This window comes from Bubalus kerabau, chromosome 13 (assembly GCF_029407905.1).
Source record: "Bubalus kerabau isolate K-KA32 ecotype Philippines breed swamp buffalo chromosome 13, PCC_UOA_SB_1v2, whole genome shotgun sequence".
Taxonomy (NCBI): domain Eukaryota; kingdom Metazoa; phylum Chordata; class Mammalia; order Artiodactyla; family Bovidae; genus Bubalus; species Bubalus kerabau.
Window position 1 is genome coordinate 36,631,720 of NC_073636.1, and position 14,853 is coordinate 36,646,572.

The window sequence follows — 14,853 nt, forward strand, 5'->3', positions numbered from 1 at the left end:
ATTTTATTACTAATTGCTTCTACCACTTATTCAATGACTCCTTTCAACTACCAGCCAATGGTATTGACCCTGTCCATGAGGCAAACCTTCACCTAAAATCACTCTATGTGGTTGTTAAGAACACAGGCTGTGGAGCCACATGTCAGCTCCATCACTTAGGAGCCGTGGACAAGTCATGTCATCTCCCTGAGCTTCAGCTCTCTCATCTACAAGAAGGAATAAAAATGATAATACCTACTTCAGAGGGTTATGATGATGATTAAATTAATCCTGGGGTCTATAAACCCATGAATGCATGTGAACTTGAATGGGGGAATTAGTTACATCTGGCCCATTAGTTTTTCAAAGTTTTGGTATCATTAAGCACATCACTGGATCTTATTATTTAATGTGTTAAGAAAGAAAAAAACCCACTTTGATTATCATATAATTTTTATTGTGTCAGCAACAGTCTCAATATATTTTGTTTCTCTCTTTTAAAAATTATTTATTTCTGGCTGTGCTGGGTTTTCATTGCTGCTCGGCTTTTCCCTAGCTGTGGGGTGGGAGGCTACCCTTTAGTTGTGGGGCATGGGCTTCTCATTGCGGTGGCTTCTCTTGTTATGGAGCGCGGGCGGTAGGACACTCAGGCTTCAGTGGTTGTGGCTCATGGGCCTAGCTGCTGTGAGGCATGTGGGATCTTCCAGATCAGGGATCAAAACTGTGTCCCCTGCACTGGCAGGCAGATTCTGTTTCTCTTGGGTCCCATCCCTGGTAGGCTCCACTAGACAGCCAAGAAAAAGCAAAGACTCCTTGAATTAATACATGTGCTGAGTACTTACAGTCATTCCTGGCACATAATAATCATGATATATTTGTTCAATATTATTATCTCATTTAATTCTCACAATAACTGCTAAGAGGTAAATATAGCCATTATCATCTGCTGGAACATATGCTAATGAAGGCAGGGACTGTCTTTCTGTTTTGTTCACTGTGTATCCCCAGAACCTAACATGTATCTGGCACATAGTAGACAGTTGACAGGTATCTGTTTAACAAATGTCCAGATTCCAGTTTTGCTAGTCATGGCTTGCAGACATACTGCAGTCTAAATAAATTCTTTAAAAAACAATTTTATAGAGAAAACTTAATCTGAAGGTTAAGAGTGACAGTTGAGGGTTTTGACTTTGACACATGGCAGACAGTTTAACTGCCAGCTGTGCCAATTATCAATTATCTAAATTTGGGTAATTGAGAATTCCCAGGCAGTCCAGTGGTTAGGACTCCAAGCTTTCACTGCTGAGGGTGTGGGTTCAATCCTTGGTCAGGGAACTAAGATTCCACAAGCCATGTGGTGTGGCCAAAATAATAGTAATAATAATGGGGGTAATTAACATAATTGAACTAGCCTCCGTTTTCTCATCTAAAAAATAGAGATAATAATATATATCCCCCGTGTTTATTGTGAGGACTGAATGCCAGAATCCAGGTAAGGTATTTAAAAGGTATTCACTATTACTTTTATTTGACATGGAGCAATTTAGATGTACAGAGCACTGGCATGAAAAGATCTTTTTCATTTGGTATCTATTTTCAGACCTGTAATTAACCTTTTACTGGTTTTCCAAAACAGTCTGCTCCAAAGATATATTCTGGTCTCTCTCTTTTGTGGGATAGAAAATTGCTTACATGTTTGAAACATTAGCTCTTTTTTCTGAATTTGATCAGCATCATTACGGTTTGAAACCTTCCAGATCCAAGTTCAGGATGGGTATAGGTCTGGGAGTGGTGAACTTCTTGGTCCTCCGTGGGAAGGAAGCTTCTCTGAGCAGAGTGTTTCAGGATGGGCACTGGCTCTGAGGGGATCCCAGGGCCAGCCTCTCCCTCTGGGATGCAGGATGCTCAGGGAGCTCTCTGTTCCCATGATTACATCCGGTTACAGTGACGGGGATGAGCTGTACCTAGGGCCATTCCCAGGTCCTTCCCTTGCAACGGACCACTGTAGAACACACACACACACCCCAAAAGACACATTAGAAATTGAACATGTGGAAACAGATGATCTGAAATAGAAATTAATGGAAATGAAATAATTATTTTAAATTACTGAATAAAATACAACTATACATCCACAACTGTGAAGCAAAGACTTGGACCCCACCCTGAATACTAAGAGCACATAAGGCAAAAAGGGTATGAAAAGAATTTGCAATAATTTCAATATGACCAGCTCCTTTATCTGTAAGCAATTGGTAACTTCAATAGTTGTATTCATTTTTTAAGTAGGCTTATTGTAAGGTTCCTCTTTCTTATTAGTCTTGTAAAAAATAAAAGTAATTTCAATGATTTTACTTTGAAATAGTCTTTTTTCCTCTACCAGATTAATTTTCCTAAAATACCATTTTCCTCACATGCAAAAAAGCTTTAGCAATTTCTTTTGGCTTTCAAAATTGATCCAAATCTCTCAGCCTGGCAATCTGGGTTATTCCATGGTTGTCCAATTCTTCCAGACCAAAATTTTCTGCTCCAGCTGGAATCCTCATTTTTCTCCAAACTTACATTCGTATTCCTGCCTTGAACACTTTAACCATAGGGAATTCCAAAGGAAGTTCCTCCTCCAAGCCCCTCTGCCCCCCCCCCCCCAATTAATTTCTCTTCCTCCCATTTGTGCTGATCTCTCACACTTTACTCCTCCAGAGACACTAAGTGACTCCTTAGTAGACCCATCCCAGGTGTGACTGGAAGAAGTAAACACAGCGTCCTCACAGAACTTTCAGCAGAGCATTTTCCCTCCTGAGGCAAAGAAGGGCACCATAAGGTTAATTTGGGTGGATAAATGTGACGTTTTATGAATGGCGTCTTCAATTTTCAAATATTTAAATACCCTCTCTGAATTCAGGTCCTTAATTATTTCTGTGTGAGTGAAGTAAGTGCAAGTTGCTCAGTCGTGTCCGACTCTATATAGTCCATGGAATTCTCCAGGCCAGAATACTGGAGTGGGTAGCCTTTCCCTTTTCCAGGGGATCTTCCCAACCCATGGATTGAACCCAGGTCTTCCGTATTGCAGGCAGATTCTTTACCAACTGAGCCACCAGGTTACTTCCGTGTAACCAAATGTAATTCATAATGCAGCTAATTTAGAACACACGATCTCATTCTGAGTAAATAAATAAAGCCAGCAAAACTTTTTCAAGGAAAAATGTCTTCGAAAGGGATTTCTAAAGCTTCATCATGCTATATTTAGAAACTGTTTCTTTAGTTAATAAGTTTATAACTTTAAAATAAATTTTTAAGTAAATTTATTTTAATTTATTTTTATAAATACATTTATCTATTTATTTATAAACTTATGAGTCATAACCTGCTTCATGAAATACAGTTTTAAAAACACATTGTCTACAGCAGATGGTGTTTATCTGGGTTTGGTGTCACTTAAGCAGGGAAGTGAAAAAAAGACACTTGAGAAAAAGACACTATTTCATGTCCCTGCGCTCAGAGATGGAGGACTGTGTATCTTTAAAATTTTTTATTTATTTATTATTTCCTTTTTATTGTGGCTGTGCTGGGTCTTCGTTGCTGTGTGCAAGGCGTCTAGCGGGGGTTGGTTGGGGTGCACAGACTTCTCACTGTGGGGGCTTGTCTCCTTGCAGAGCATGGGCTCAGGGCAGTGTGCTCAGCAGCTGCAGCTCACGGGCCTAGTTACGCTGGGGCATGTGGAATCTGCCTGCTGAACCCATATCCCCTGTACTGGAAGGCAGATTCCCAACCACTGGACCACCAGGGAAGTCCGAGGACTTTGTATCTGAAAGCACCTTCGCGTGAACATCCTGTGACCTTTCAACAGAGAATCCCAACTTGGTAGGCGAGCCATGTAGGGAAGAAGGAACTGGGTATCCCAGGAGAGACTCAAGATCGGTGAAGTCCCGCACACAGTGCTTTGATGTGTTTTCCCACTTAAAGATCCTAACACCTCGGCACCACGAATGTTGTTATCCCCATTGTTATGGTTAAAGGCATTGCAATTATAGGCTCAGTGCAAGAGCTGGATTCTTTATTTCAATCCAAGGTAAACAAAATGACGATTACCTGTGACAGAATGCCCACTCTGTTGGGAGAATTATATACAAGGAGGCATGAAAGTGAATGCAAGCTTGCCACGGCTCTAAATAGATGACACGTTGTCATAACAGAGGCACTCAGAGTGACAGCATATGGTCGTGTGGCTTGGGCAACACACAGGCAAACGTGGGCATCACACGTTTGCAACTTTTGTTATTCTTGGCAGGTGGCACTGAAGTGTCTTGTCTTACCAAAAGCAGCACATTGCAGCAAATTTCCAGCAAATGGAAATGAAGCATCTCAAGGAGGGATGTCTTTTCCTAATCTCTGCCAAGGCGCCAATGGGTTGGCGGAGGTTGGCGTGACAGCCCTTCCTTCCTTCAACCGTTGATGATCCCAAGCCTCTCCTTGGGGGTCTCCATCACCCTGGTCTCCCTGCCTCTGTATCAATGTGGCAACACTTCCATGGTTTCCATCACCACGAGCCCTTGTAGACTTTCTTAAAATAGTTTTTTAAAAAGTTAAGGAATTGTACTTAGAAGTCTTGAGTGCTGGGGGACGACATCGTATTTTTTTTTCAGAAGTCAGTTTTTATGAATCTTGATTTCATAAAGTTTTGTAATCAACAGAAGAGTTTTGCTAGCATGTAAAATGGCAATTGCAAATAGCAAGGATGCTGCTGCTTTGTTTTGGAATGTCTGGCCTTGAAGTTTTAGGATATTGACTTTATCAGCTAATATACAGAATACATATACATGTATCGGCTTCTCAGGTGGGTCAGTGGTAAAGAATCCTCCTGCCAATGCAGGAGACACAGATTCAATCTCTAGGATGGGAATATCCCCTGGAGGAGGAAATGGCAATCAACTTCAGTATTTGTGCCTGGAGAATCCCATGGACAGAGGAACCTGGTGGGCTACAGTCCGTGGGGTCATAGAGTCAGACACGACTGAGCATGCACATATACATAATCTCTTAAAAATAAACTTTGCTTTTTAAAATTAATTTTTATTGGAGTATAGTTGCTTTATAATGGTTGTATTAGTTTCTGCTGTACAGCAAAGAGAATCAACTATATTCCCCCTTTTTTGGATTTCCTTCCCATTTTAGGTCATCACAGAGCAATGAGTTCCCTGTGCTCTATAGTAGGTTCTCATCAGTAAACATTTTTAAAGCAGTTTTAGCCTTACTGAAAAATTCCACAGATGGTACAGAGAGTTCCCATATACACCCTGCACCTAATTTTCCCTTTTAGCAATATAGCACATTTATCACAATTAATGAACTAATATTGATACATTGTGATTAACCAAAATCTGTATTTTATTCAGATCTCCTTAGTTTTACATGGTGTCCTTTTTCTCTTCCAGGATTCCATTTGAGCTACCATATGACATCTACTTGTTATGTCTCATTAACCTTCTCTTGGCTGTGACTGTCTCAGACTTGTCTTGTTTTTGATGATCTTGACAGTTTTGAGGAGTACACTGGTTAACTATTTTGTGGAATGTCCCATGCTGGGATTTGTCTGATATTTCCCCCCATGATCAGACTGGGATTCAGGGTTCTGAGAAGAAAGACCACACACACTGTCAACATGACTTATCACTGTTGATGTTGGCCTTGATCACCTGGCTAAGATGATATCAGTCAGGTGTGTAATCTCAAATTTATTATTACTTAGGGTGTCTTTATAAACTCTTTTGCTTACATGGTTTCTTTTTTAACCTTAGAATTTAAGCTTATACATCAGAGACTTATCTATTAAGTTCCTTGGTGGCCTGCTCTTTACTTGGGAGAGGGAATTCAGGGATAAAGGAATAGTCATTAGAAAACTGCGTGAGTTAAGAAAACAGAGGCAGTGAAGCAAGAATGCTAAATTTAGGAGAATCTCCTAAAGCACCATCTTTGTGGGCAGTGCACTGGAGTCTTGGGTGAACCCTCTGTGTGGGTGTGCACAGTCGCAAGTTGTTTCTTTTCCTGCAGCTTTCATGGCTTTCTATTCTGCTATGGGGGCTTCCCTGGTGGCTCAGTGGGAAAGAGCCACCTGTGTGCCTGCAGATGCAGGAGACACAGGTTCAACCCCTGGGTCAGGAAGATGCCCTGGAGAAGGAAGTGGCAACCCACTCCAGTATTCTTGCTTGGGAAACCATGGACAGAGGAGCCTGTTGGGCTATAGTCCATGGGGTCCTAAAGAGTTAATGACTAAATAACAACAATTCTGCTATGGCTTCTCCTTACACATTTCTTAATTTTCTATATATAAGAAGGCGTCAGTTTCCAAGTGGCTTGATCAGGAAGCATCGGCTTTCCAGGTCAGCACGAGTTAATGAAGGATGGTGGATCGTAGTCTCCAGGGGATGTTAAGTAGAGCGACAGTGATTCAGCAGGCGATCCTCCCTTGTGACCTCAGCGAGGTAAGTACAAAGATGACTGATAATTAAATACAAATTCTGAGTAACTCACTTCACTCTCTACTTTTCTCAACTTTTCTATCAATGGGTTCCTTTCTCAATGTAAATGCTTACTCCAATCATAAGCAAATATTACAAAATGAAGGTAATCACTATTCCTTAGGGGCTGTCCTTGTACAGTGACTATAGCTAAATAGTAAGAAGACTCATTTGGGGGTACTTTTATCATTGTTCTCTCTTTATAATCACAGCAGAAAGAACTTTGGTCTTTCTCAAAAATGCCAAATGCAATTAAAGAATGATTTTCTTATCCTAACTTCAAATGCCATGGATTGAAGAGTAAACTTGGGAGGATGGAGACATATTTGATTGGATATGAGAAATGTTAAGTGTATGTGTGTGTGTGTGTCAGTCAGACAGATGTGCATTACAGGCACATCTGAGACCACATAAAGCCTGAGGCTTCTCAAGTAAGCACACCAGCATTTAAGCAATTAACAGGTCTCATCATCCCAGAGGTCCTTACTGTTAACAATGGTGACATACCATGCTGAGGCCCACATACAGGTTTGTACAGAGGTGTTCATGGGGTCATTGGTAATCAAGGTTCTTTCACCCACATATCATGATGACATTTTTCACCCCTCTTCTTTAAGAGATATTACCAGCAGACCCCAACCTTTTTGGCACCAGGGACTGGTTTTGTGGAAGACAATTTTCCCAGAAGAAGAACAGAGCAGAAATGTAGAGAGAGGCAGGTCTGAAGACAGAGAAAACTTCATGTGACTTCCTCACGACTTTTTAGTTTCTGGCTCCTGGGCTCTTGGCGTGCTTTTGGGCTAAGTTCCTTCAGTCATGTCTGACTCTTTGTGACCCCATGGACTGTAGCCCTCCAGGCTCCTCTGTCCATGGGATTCTCCAGGCAAGAATACTGGAGAGGGTTGCCATGCCCTCTTCTAGGGGATATTCCCAACCCAGGGATCAAACCTGTGTCTCTTATGTCTCCTGCATTGGCAGCCATGTTCTTTATCATTAGTGCCATCTGGGAAGCTCTCAGGCTCTTGGAGACTGGCTTATTTTTGCTTATATTTGGATTGTATAAGGCACCCCTCCTATCTTTATAATTAATTTTGAACTCTATTATTAGGGTACAGGGATTACTTTTTCAGTGACTTTGAAGCACTATGTCAGACATTGTAAAGACTGCATTTTTTATTTCTTAGTTACTTCATCTTTTGTTGTGCCATCAACCAGCCATGCTGAGAGTCTATGCCATTCTCCAGCCTTTCCTCTCACTGGCTCCCTGTGGCATGTGCTGGGTGTCCTCCTTTATGGATATCTGCTAATTGTAACTTGAACTGATAAAGAGAAAGCTTGCCAACCAGCACAGGGAATGGCTGCAACTAGAAGCATGGATCTCTACCTCAAGGGCTTCAGCTCTGTCCTAATTCTGCTCAAATAGGATTAGCACTCTTAACCCATTACTATCCCAAAAAAGAACATCATAGTGACAAGTGGGTATCCACTATCTTTAATGACTTTTGTTGAAGAAATGAAGGAGATGATGTGAAACAGTGATCAGTATATTAATTCTCATACCCTGTCAGCTCCCTTGCCTTCTGAAGCTTTTTACTCATTGCATTTTTCTTTCCACCTCTGGAGCCATCCATGCAAGGCCAGCCTGTGAGGTGCAGAGAACTGATTTTTTACACAACAGTCTCTAAGTCTTCACATTAGAGTCCCTTCTTCCTGCCTGTTGCTCCCTGGATCTAGAACCTTGTCCCTCTTCACTGGGATGGCTCCTGATTTAGTGACTCCTCATTTCCTTCAGGACCATGTCCTTAGAACCTTCAGGATTCTGTTCCCACAGGTCCCTGGGTCTCCTTATCATTGGTACAAAACTTGTTTGCTGGTGGATCCACCGGGGTCTTTGTCTTATGCCCAGTCTGTCTTGGCAAACAGTATGTTCTTCATAGATTTGTTGGATAGACTGACTTAGTGAATGAATGCCCATTTAAACACTTAATGATTTTATTCCAACATTAGCAACTAAATAGAAAGAAGTCTCCTTTGCCCCTCTCTGAAAGAACATGGCCCACCTGGGGAAATGGAGAGAAGGCCTACCTTTCAATGAATGCTTGAGGTATTGATCCAAATACACAAAAACAATGACAGACGGGAAAGAAAAAAATATCAGGAATCCATGCAACAGAATAAAGACTTCTATTTTATTTTTTTAAAGACTTCTAATCATTGCCTCCCAGACCATGCTGCCCTCTCTGCCCTGCCAGGTACCTCCACCCTTCTTGCATGAGCCTAGCCACCTGGCCTTCTTTCTGTTTTTCCAGCATGTCACTTCTCTTCCTCGCTTAGGGCCTCTGCCCTGCTGTTTCCCCCACCAGGAAGGCCATAGTCTTAGAACTTTGCAGAGATAGGGTTTCTTATTTAGGTGGCAACACAAATGTTATCATTTCTTGTAGAGCATTTCGCCTTAGAGTATTTCTCTCTATCCTTTCCCAAATTAAAGTCACTCCTTCATCTCTCAAGTCTCTGTTTTCTTCTTTGCTCTGATCCCTTTCTGTAACTTCATCTGTTCAGTGGTTCGTTGTCTGTCTTCCCTGGCTGATGAATAGCTTCCATATTGTCTTGTTCAAGACTATACTTAGCAGAGTGCCAGGCCCTGGCAGGAACTAATACTTGGTAATTCATATTGATTACCTGTTTGGTGAGTTAGTGAATAAAAGAATAATCTTTGATATAAATTATTTAATCCCAAAGAAAGAATTTTAGTGACAGAATCTTAGGTGTTATTGTGGAATACACTTTTTGGAAAGTTTTCCTCCCAATTTGTTCATACCAAGCAATTTAAGCCCTTCTCTGCCCACCCTCCTTCTTCTTCTAAACATAACTAGATCTCAACAGTAAGTTAGTTTCTCAGAATACTGTGGGACACATTTTCAGACTATCATTTAGAATTCCTTTTATTACAAGAGTTTTGTAAAGAAATATCTTTGTAGGTAATGAGGTTACTGTGTCCTCCAAAGAGCTTTATTCTCTAGAAATGACAGAAAAAAAGGTTGGTCTCATTCTTTGTATTAGGACTCCTGTCCTAATGACTCTTTCAGTTCATGTTTATCCTAACATTCTTTCCTTATGTTTAACTTTTGTTGAACTCCATTTCTTCTCAATACTATAAAATTTGCAGAATTGTTGGATGAAGTGTGGGTGTGTGCTCAGTTGTATCCCACTCTTTACGACCCTATGGACTGTAGCCGGCCATGCTTCTCAGTCCATGGGATTTTCCAGGCAAGAATAACAGAGTGGCTTGCCATTACCTATCCATCTCGTGTCTCCTGCATCGGCAGGCAGAGTCTTTACCACTGAGCCACCTGGGAAGCCCTTTGGATGAAGTGCTTCACTTCAAATAGCCTATTTCAGAACCTCGTGGGAATGACAAAGAGAACAAACAAGAGGAAAGCGGCTAGAGTGTTAAGCAAGTGTGGTCTCCAGGTGAGATCCGCTTCACTGCCTTTCAACAGGGGCTGATGCAGTCTGAGAGCTCAGATGACTCTAATTTCAGGTCACTGGTCTTCATCTCCACTCCCTCCACCCCCCTCTGCCTTCAATCTTCAAAGTTCTCTCATCTCTGAGGGCTGTCATTCCTCTCTTTCTTAAATTTGCATTAGCTGACTTTTCCAATTTATCGTCTAAATTTCTTTCTGTAGCCTACTTTTTTTGATTAAAGCTTTATTTTGTACTTTGGATTCTCAGTTCTTGCTATAAATCTGTTTACAGTGTAATTCATTGTACACTGTGTATTGGGTAAATAGTAGTTATATGGAAAGGGTATTTATCAAGTTCTATAAGACAACTGAAGGGGGCCGATACCAGATCGTATTATACATTTTTGATGGCCATCAGGTGTTGCGTTTATTTTCTTCTGTTGTCGAAGTATTAGCCCCCGGATACCGTCAAAGTTTGCCTTTACCATTCTCTGCACCTTATTCATTTTCTATTAATTTTTTTCTAATTATAAAAGTAATTACACGTTAATACGGAACAGGGAAAGGTAATTAAAAAAACACTCCAGCATAATCTTGCCAAGGGTGAAAACACTGCATGCCTTTTCTTTGCATGTCAATTTCTTTCTAAATCTTATGCAGCATTAAAAAAAAAATACCCAAGAGATCGCTCTAACTCCAGGCGATGCTGAAGATTAGCTGTTATTCACCAAGTTCATACGGAAATCAAAGACTCTCGGTGGAACAGGAAAGCTCACTTCCAGCAAAGGAACCTGGGTACCCCGGGTTCTTTTCAAGGAGGTACCTCTTGTAGAAGACCGCGAGTACCGCAGCCACCTGGGAGCGGAGCGGGGCGGAGCGGGAGGAGGCGGGGCTTCCATGATTGGCATAGAGGGAGAGGCGTTACAGGGCTGCCACCAATCAGGACTCAGCTTTGTTTTCTTGTACTGACCAATGAGAGAAGCGCTGCTGATGAGCCTGTCTCCAAATCGGAGACACCCACTCCTATCGCAACCAATCATCAGGTGCCTCTTATACGGCACCCGCCGTGCTCTCGCCCCGTGGGCGGAGCTTTCCCGCCCCGCCCCTCCGGCCGCGGCTCCGCCCCTCCGCGGGCGGGGGCCAAGGCGGAGACTCGTGGCTGGAGCCGGGGTGGGGGGGCCGGGTTCCCGGCTCCGGAGTCCTGCGCCTGCCGCCGCGGTGCCGAAACCCGCAGGCTGCTGATTGTCCTTAGCGGCGGCCACGGCCGAAGCCTCCGTACTTCAGCCCCAGGCTGCCGACGCCTGAGAGAGCGCTCCTCCCGCGGCCACGGCCGCTCGGAGCAGGTAAGGGGCGCCAGGGCTGCAGCGCGTGTCCGAGCCCGAGCCCGAGCCCGAGCGCGGGGTGGGCGGCGGGCCAGCTCCCTGCTCTCCCGACGCAGCCACGGGCCGATCGGGCCGCGTCTCCCGGAGACTCCGGCCCGCCTCGGGCGCCTCCGCCGGGATCCGCGGCCGCTGCACCTGGCAGGCGGTGGGGGCGGGACCCCCGGAGTCCCGGACGCGGCGGGACTCGGGGCGGCGGCCGGTCCGGCGGGGCGGGGGATGTGCAGGTGGAGGGAAACGCGGAGTTGAGTCAGCCGGGCTCCGGGGAGAAGGACCTGCTGATAAGCGGTGAGCAGCCCGGCGGCTTTTTATTTTTTTAAGCGAGAAAGGTATCTGCACTTAGATGGTGTGAGTTACACATTCCTGGAAACGGCGCTTTGCACTGCGTTTACCCAGGCACACGATTTACTTCTTATTTATTATTTTGAAATTCAAAGTAGCCTCTAACGTGAACTTACTTGGGGCTTTTTCTTCCGTGACAAGCAGACCCAGCAGTGTGACTCACCTTTGTCTGGGCTGCAGTGGGGGCCGGGCGGTTGGGGTGAGGCGAGGATGCCGAGCTGGTGTGGAAGATGGTGGGGGTGGGATTTTTTTTTTTTTTTTTGCCTCTCTCCATGGGTGGGTGTTGAATTGCGATTCTTATTTCTTTAAACGTTATCATTCGAATAATTATAATAATTAAAAAGCCTTTCTAAACATAGTCTCTGGGCTTTAGGTTTTAGGGGGCTGCACCTGCTACCCAGGCAGTAGTACTCTGCAGACAAATCCTAAGCAGTTGACTGCAGTGATGTGATTCACCTCTAATGAAGCACCTTGATTGATGTTACCTTTTCTCTGACGTGCTTAAAAGCCTTTTCTCACTTTCCATTTGTTCACAAGTGAAATGAAGGTCACGAGTTTGAGTAGAAATGGCACAGGGAGGACTCTCGCAACGGTCCTCCCTTCCAGGTGCACTGCATTTAGGTCTTTTAATTGAGCAGCTCACCGCACTCCATCAATATTAGTATTCTCTTAACTCTCCGGAAGCAGGTAGTGCACCCCACGCCCATTTTGCAGGTACACAAACTCAAGGCCCTAGAGATGAAGGGAATTCTGCCCCAGGTCACTTGACTTCTGCTCTTATACACCTGTTAAGGGGTTTAATGCAGGATCCAGAAGATTCTTGCTGTCAATCAAGCTTCTCTGCATGCCGGTTTGGTTCACATGCACACCAGTCAGAGGCGGAGATGGTTATTTCCAAGTGAAATATTCTCTTAGGCTTTTTTTTCTTCTAGGTTGCTAAGATAGTTTGAATTTCACCAGAAAGGTCATTTTTCACACAGGCAAGAAAACCTAGAGGTGCCATCTCTATTTTAACCTAGTGAAAAATCTCTATTTTAAGTTTTGGGAGGTTTTCCACATTAGAAAATGTTTTCTTTGTTTGCATCTCTGGCTCAGCATTGGGCTTGAGTAGTGTTTTCTGAATTCAGTTGAATTAGTTAATATTCATAAGGCAAATAAGAATGAAGGGTAATACATTTTGGTTATGATTTTTTTTTTGCAGGAAGTTTTTGCTATAAATTTAGAAGTGTCAAACATGTAAAATCCTCTTTCCTTTGATCAGAGTAACACAAGGGAGTTCGAGGATTAATGGCAAGTAGGTTTAGTTGGATGGATGGGAGGGACTCCTTGAATAATGCCAAGGCGTGGGGAATCCTAGGGAGTTGTTAGGTTATGTTAAATTTATTAGTCATCAGGAACATGGAAATGCCTTATTTATTACTGAATGGAACTATTTGATCATGAAGTAACCCCTTGTATTCATGGCAGGTGCTCTGCTGGGTGGAACATGTACATTTTGAAATAACTTACTTGTTAAGTAAGGCATCCTTAACACAGGCCTTGTTAGTCCAGTTCTGATTCTGTTTACTCATTTGTTCTTTTTTGCACTCAATATCTTTACTTAATTTTTACTCTTTTGGTCAAATTAAAATTTCTAGCACCCAAGCAGAACATTTCATAAAGAAACCTTTATCATCTGCTGATTTGTACAGAAAGTGAGCTTTCTTTTGATAAGCATCTCTTGCCTTGTGATGTGGGAAGTTGGAAAAAGATTTATTCTGTTTGCAGAGTGGTGGTGGTTTAGTTGCTAAGTCGTGTCCGACTCTTTGTGATCCCATGAACTGTAGCCTGCCAGGTTCCTCTGTCCATGGGATTTTCCATTCAAGAATACTGGGTTTGATTACCATTTCCTTCTCCAGGGAATCTTCCCAACCCAGGGATTGAACCCTACTGTCCTGCATTGCAGGTGGATTCTTTACCGCTGAGCCACCAGGGAAGCCTTGTAGAGTATTTACCTGTATTTTTGCTTAGGGATCATAGCCCCCTGTGATAAGGGTTTCTACCCTTCAAAAAAGATTTAATTACAACATTACAGTACTTCCACTAGATGGTGCACCGGGTGCTATTTGCTGCAGATTTCAGGTTTGTTTTTTTTTTAAATAAGCATTTCACTGACAAAGATACAAACGTACACAGCTGTCATCACTGAAGTTCAGACAGAATTTTGCAATGAGTGATTTAAGTCAGCTTTATTAAAGGAGATTAATTGGAAGGACATGGCAGGTGAATTTAAAGTAAAGGAAGCTGTTAGTAATTTTAGAAATAACCTGTGAGAAAACTGGTTCTTGCTGTAGACAGGTACCTGGAACAGCGTCAGTTTATTGGTCTTTATTTCTATACACTTGAACCTGTTTGTTTTTAATGGTTTGTGTTTTGTTTAAATCTTATGTGAACTATGATGAGCTATTTGAGTGTGGTTTTATGCCTCCTATGAACAAACACGTAAACAGTTTTTTTCCAGGCATGTAAAACTGTTTTTTTGCTTTTTCCTTGAATGCTCACTTAATAAATCTTTCTATTCTTTTAGAAAAACATGATTATCAGCTTCAAGTAGGAAAGAGAGAGGAGCTTTCTCCCCTGGAAGGCAGGAACTGTTGGCTTGCTAGTTATTGGTTAATTGCTGCTCACTAATTGTTACAGGAGGGAGATGAGAAAACATAGCTGCTGCTTTGATAATGCCACACCAGGTATAGAAATGGTAGTGGAGAAGAAGGATTAGTTAGGGTGATTGCATTTTGTGAGGTGTTGCAGAAAACACTGGACTTTTAAAAGGCAAGATGAGCACTCAAGTGGGAAGGTCTTTGGCGGGTGCTATGTGTCTGTATAATTCAGTTCCACTGACTTTACATGGGCAGGAGAGCTTTGGTAATTTGGTATAATTTCTTGGAAGTAGTTCTGGTCGTCAAGGGATTTGATGGTTTTTTGGGAAGGGGAAATAAGTTGGTGACGCTCTTTCTAGGAGGGAAGCTCCTAGCAGAGCTGCCAGCTCTTGGGAGAGTGTGGGCTGGGGCACAGAGGGTGGGTGGTTGTAAGCAACCGGGGAGATGAGAAAGCTGCCCGAGCGTGGGCTTCCTGGAGTTCTCTGCACCTGAGCCCACAAAATCAAGTCTGAGCATTCTCAGTCAGGATTATAGC

At 42.9% G+C, this 14,853-nt stretch overlaps 1 protein-coding gene and 1 long non-coding RNA gene across 5 annotated transcripts in view; one reads left to right on the forward strand and one right to left on the reverse strand.

Annotated features, from left to right (window-relative positions):
* Window positions 1–491: 491 nt before the first annotated feature.
* LOC129625536 (uncharacterized) lies at window positions 492–10,865 on the reverse strand. The gene is made up of 3 exons (XR_008701521.1): window positions 10,687–10,865; window positions 1,672–1,981; window positions 492–763 (listed from the first exon to the last, which is right to left on the reverse strand). It is a non-coding gene; the product is annotated as an uncharacterized LOC129625536 (long non-coding RNA).
* Window positions 10,866–11,161: 296 nt separating this feature from the next.
* MPP7 (MAGUK p55 scaffold protein 7) overlaps window positions 11,162–14,853 on the forward strand; it is a 222,762-nt gene continuing 219,070 nt past the window's right edge. For 3 of the 4 annotated variants that reach the window (XM_055544021.1, XM_055544023.1, XM_055544024.1), the window contains exon 1: window positions 11,313–11,625. The gene's annotated coding sequence lies outside the window, so the exon portion shown is untranslated. The other variant, XM_055544022.1, reaches the window with a different exon arrangement.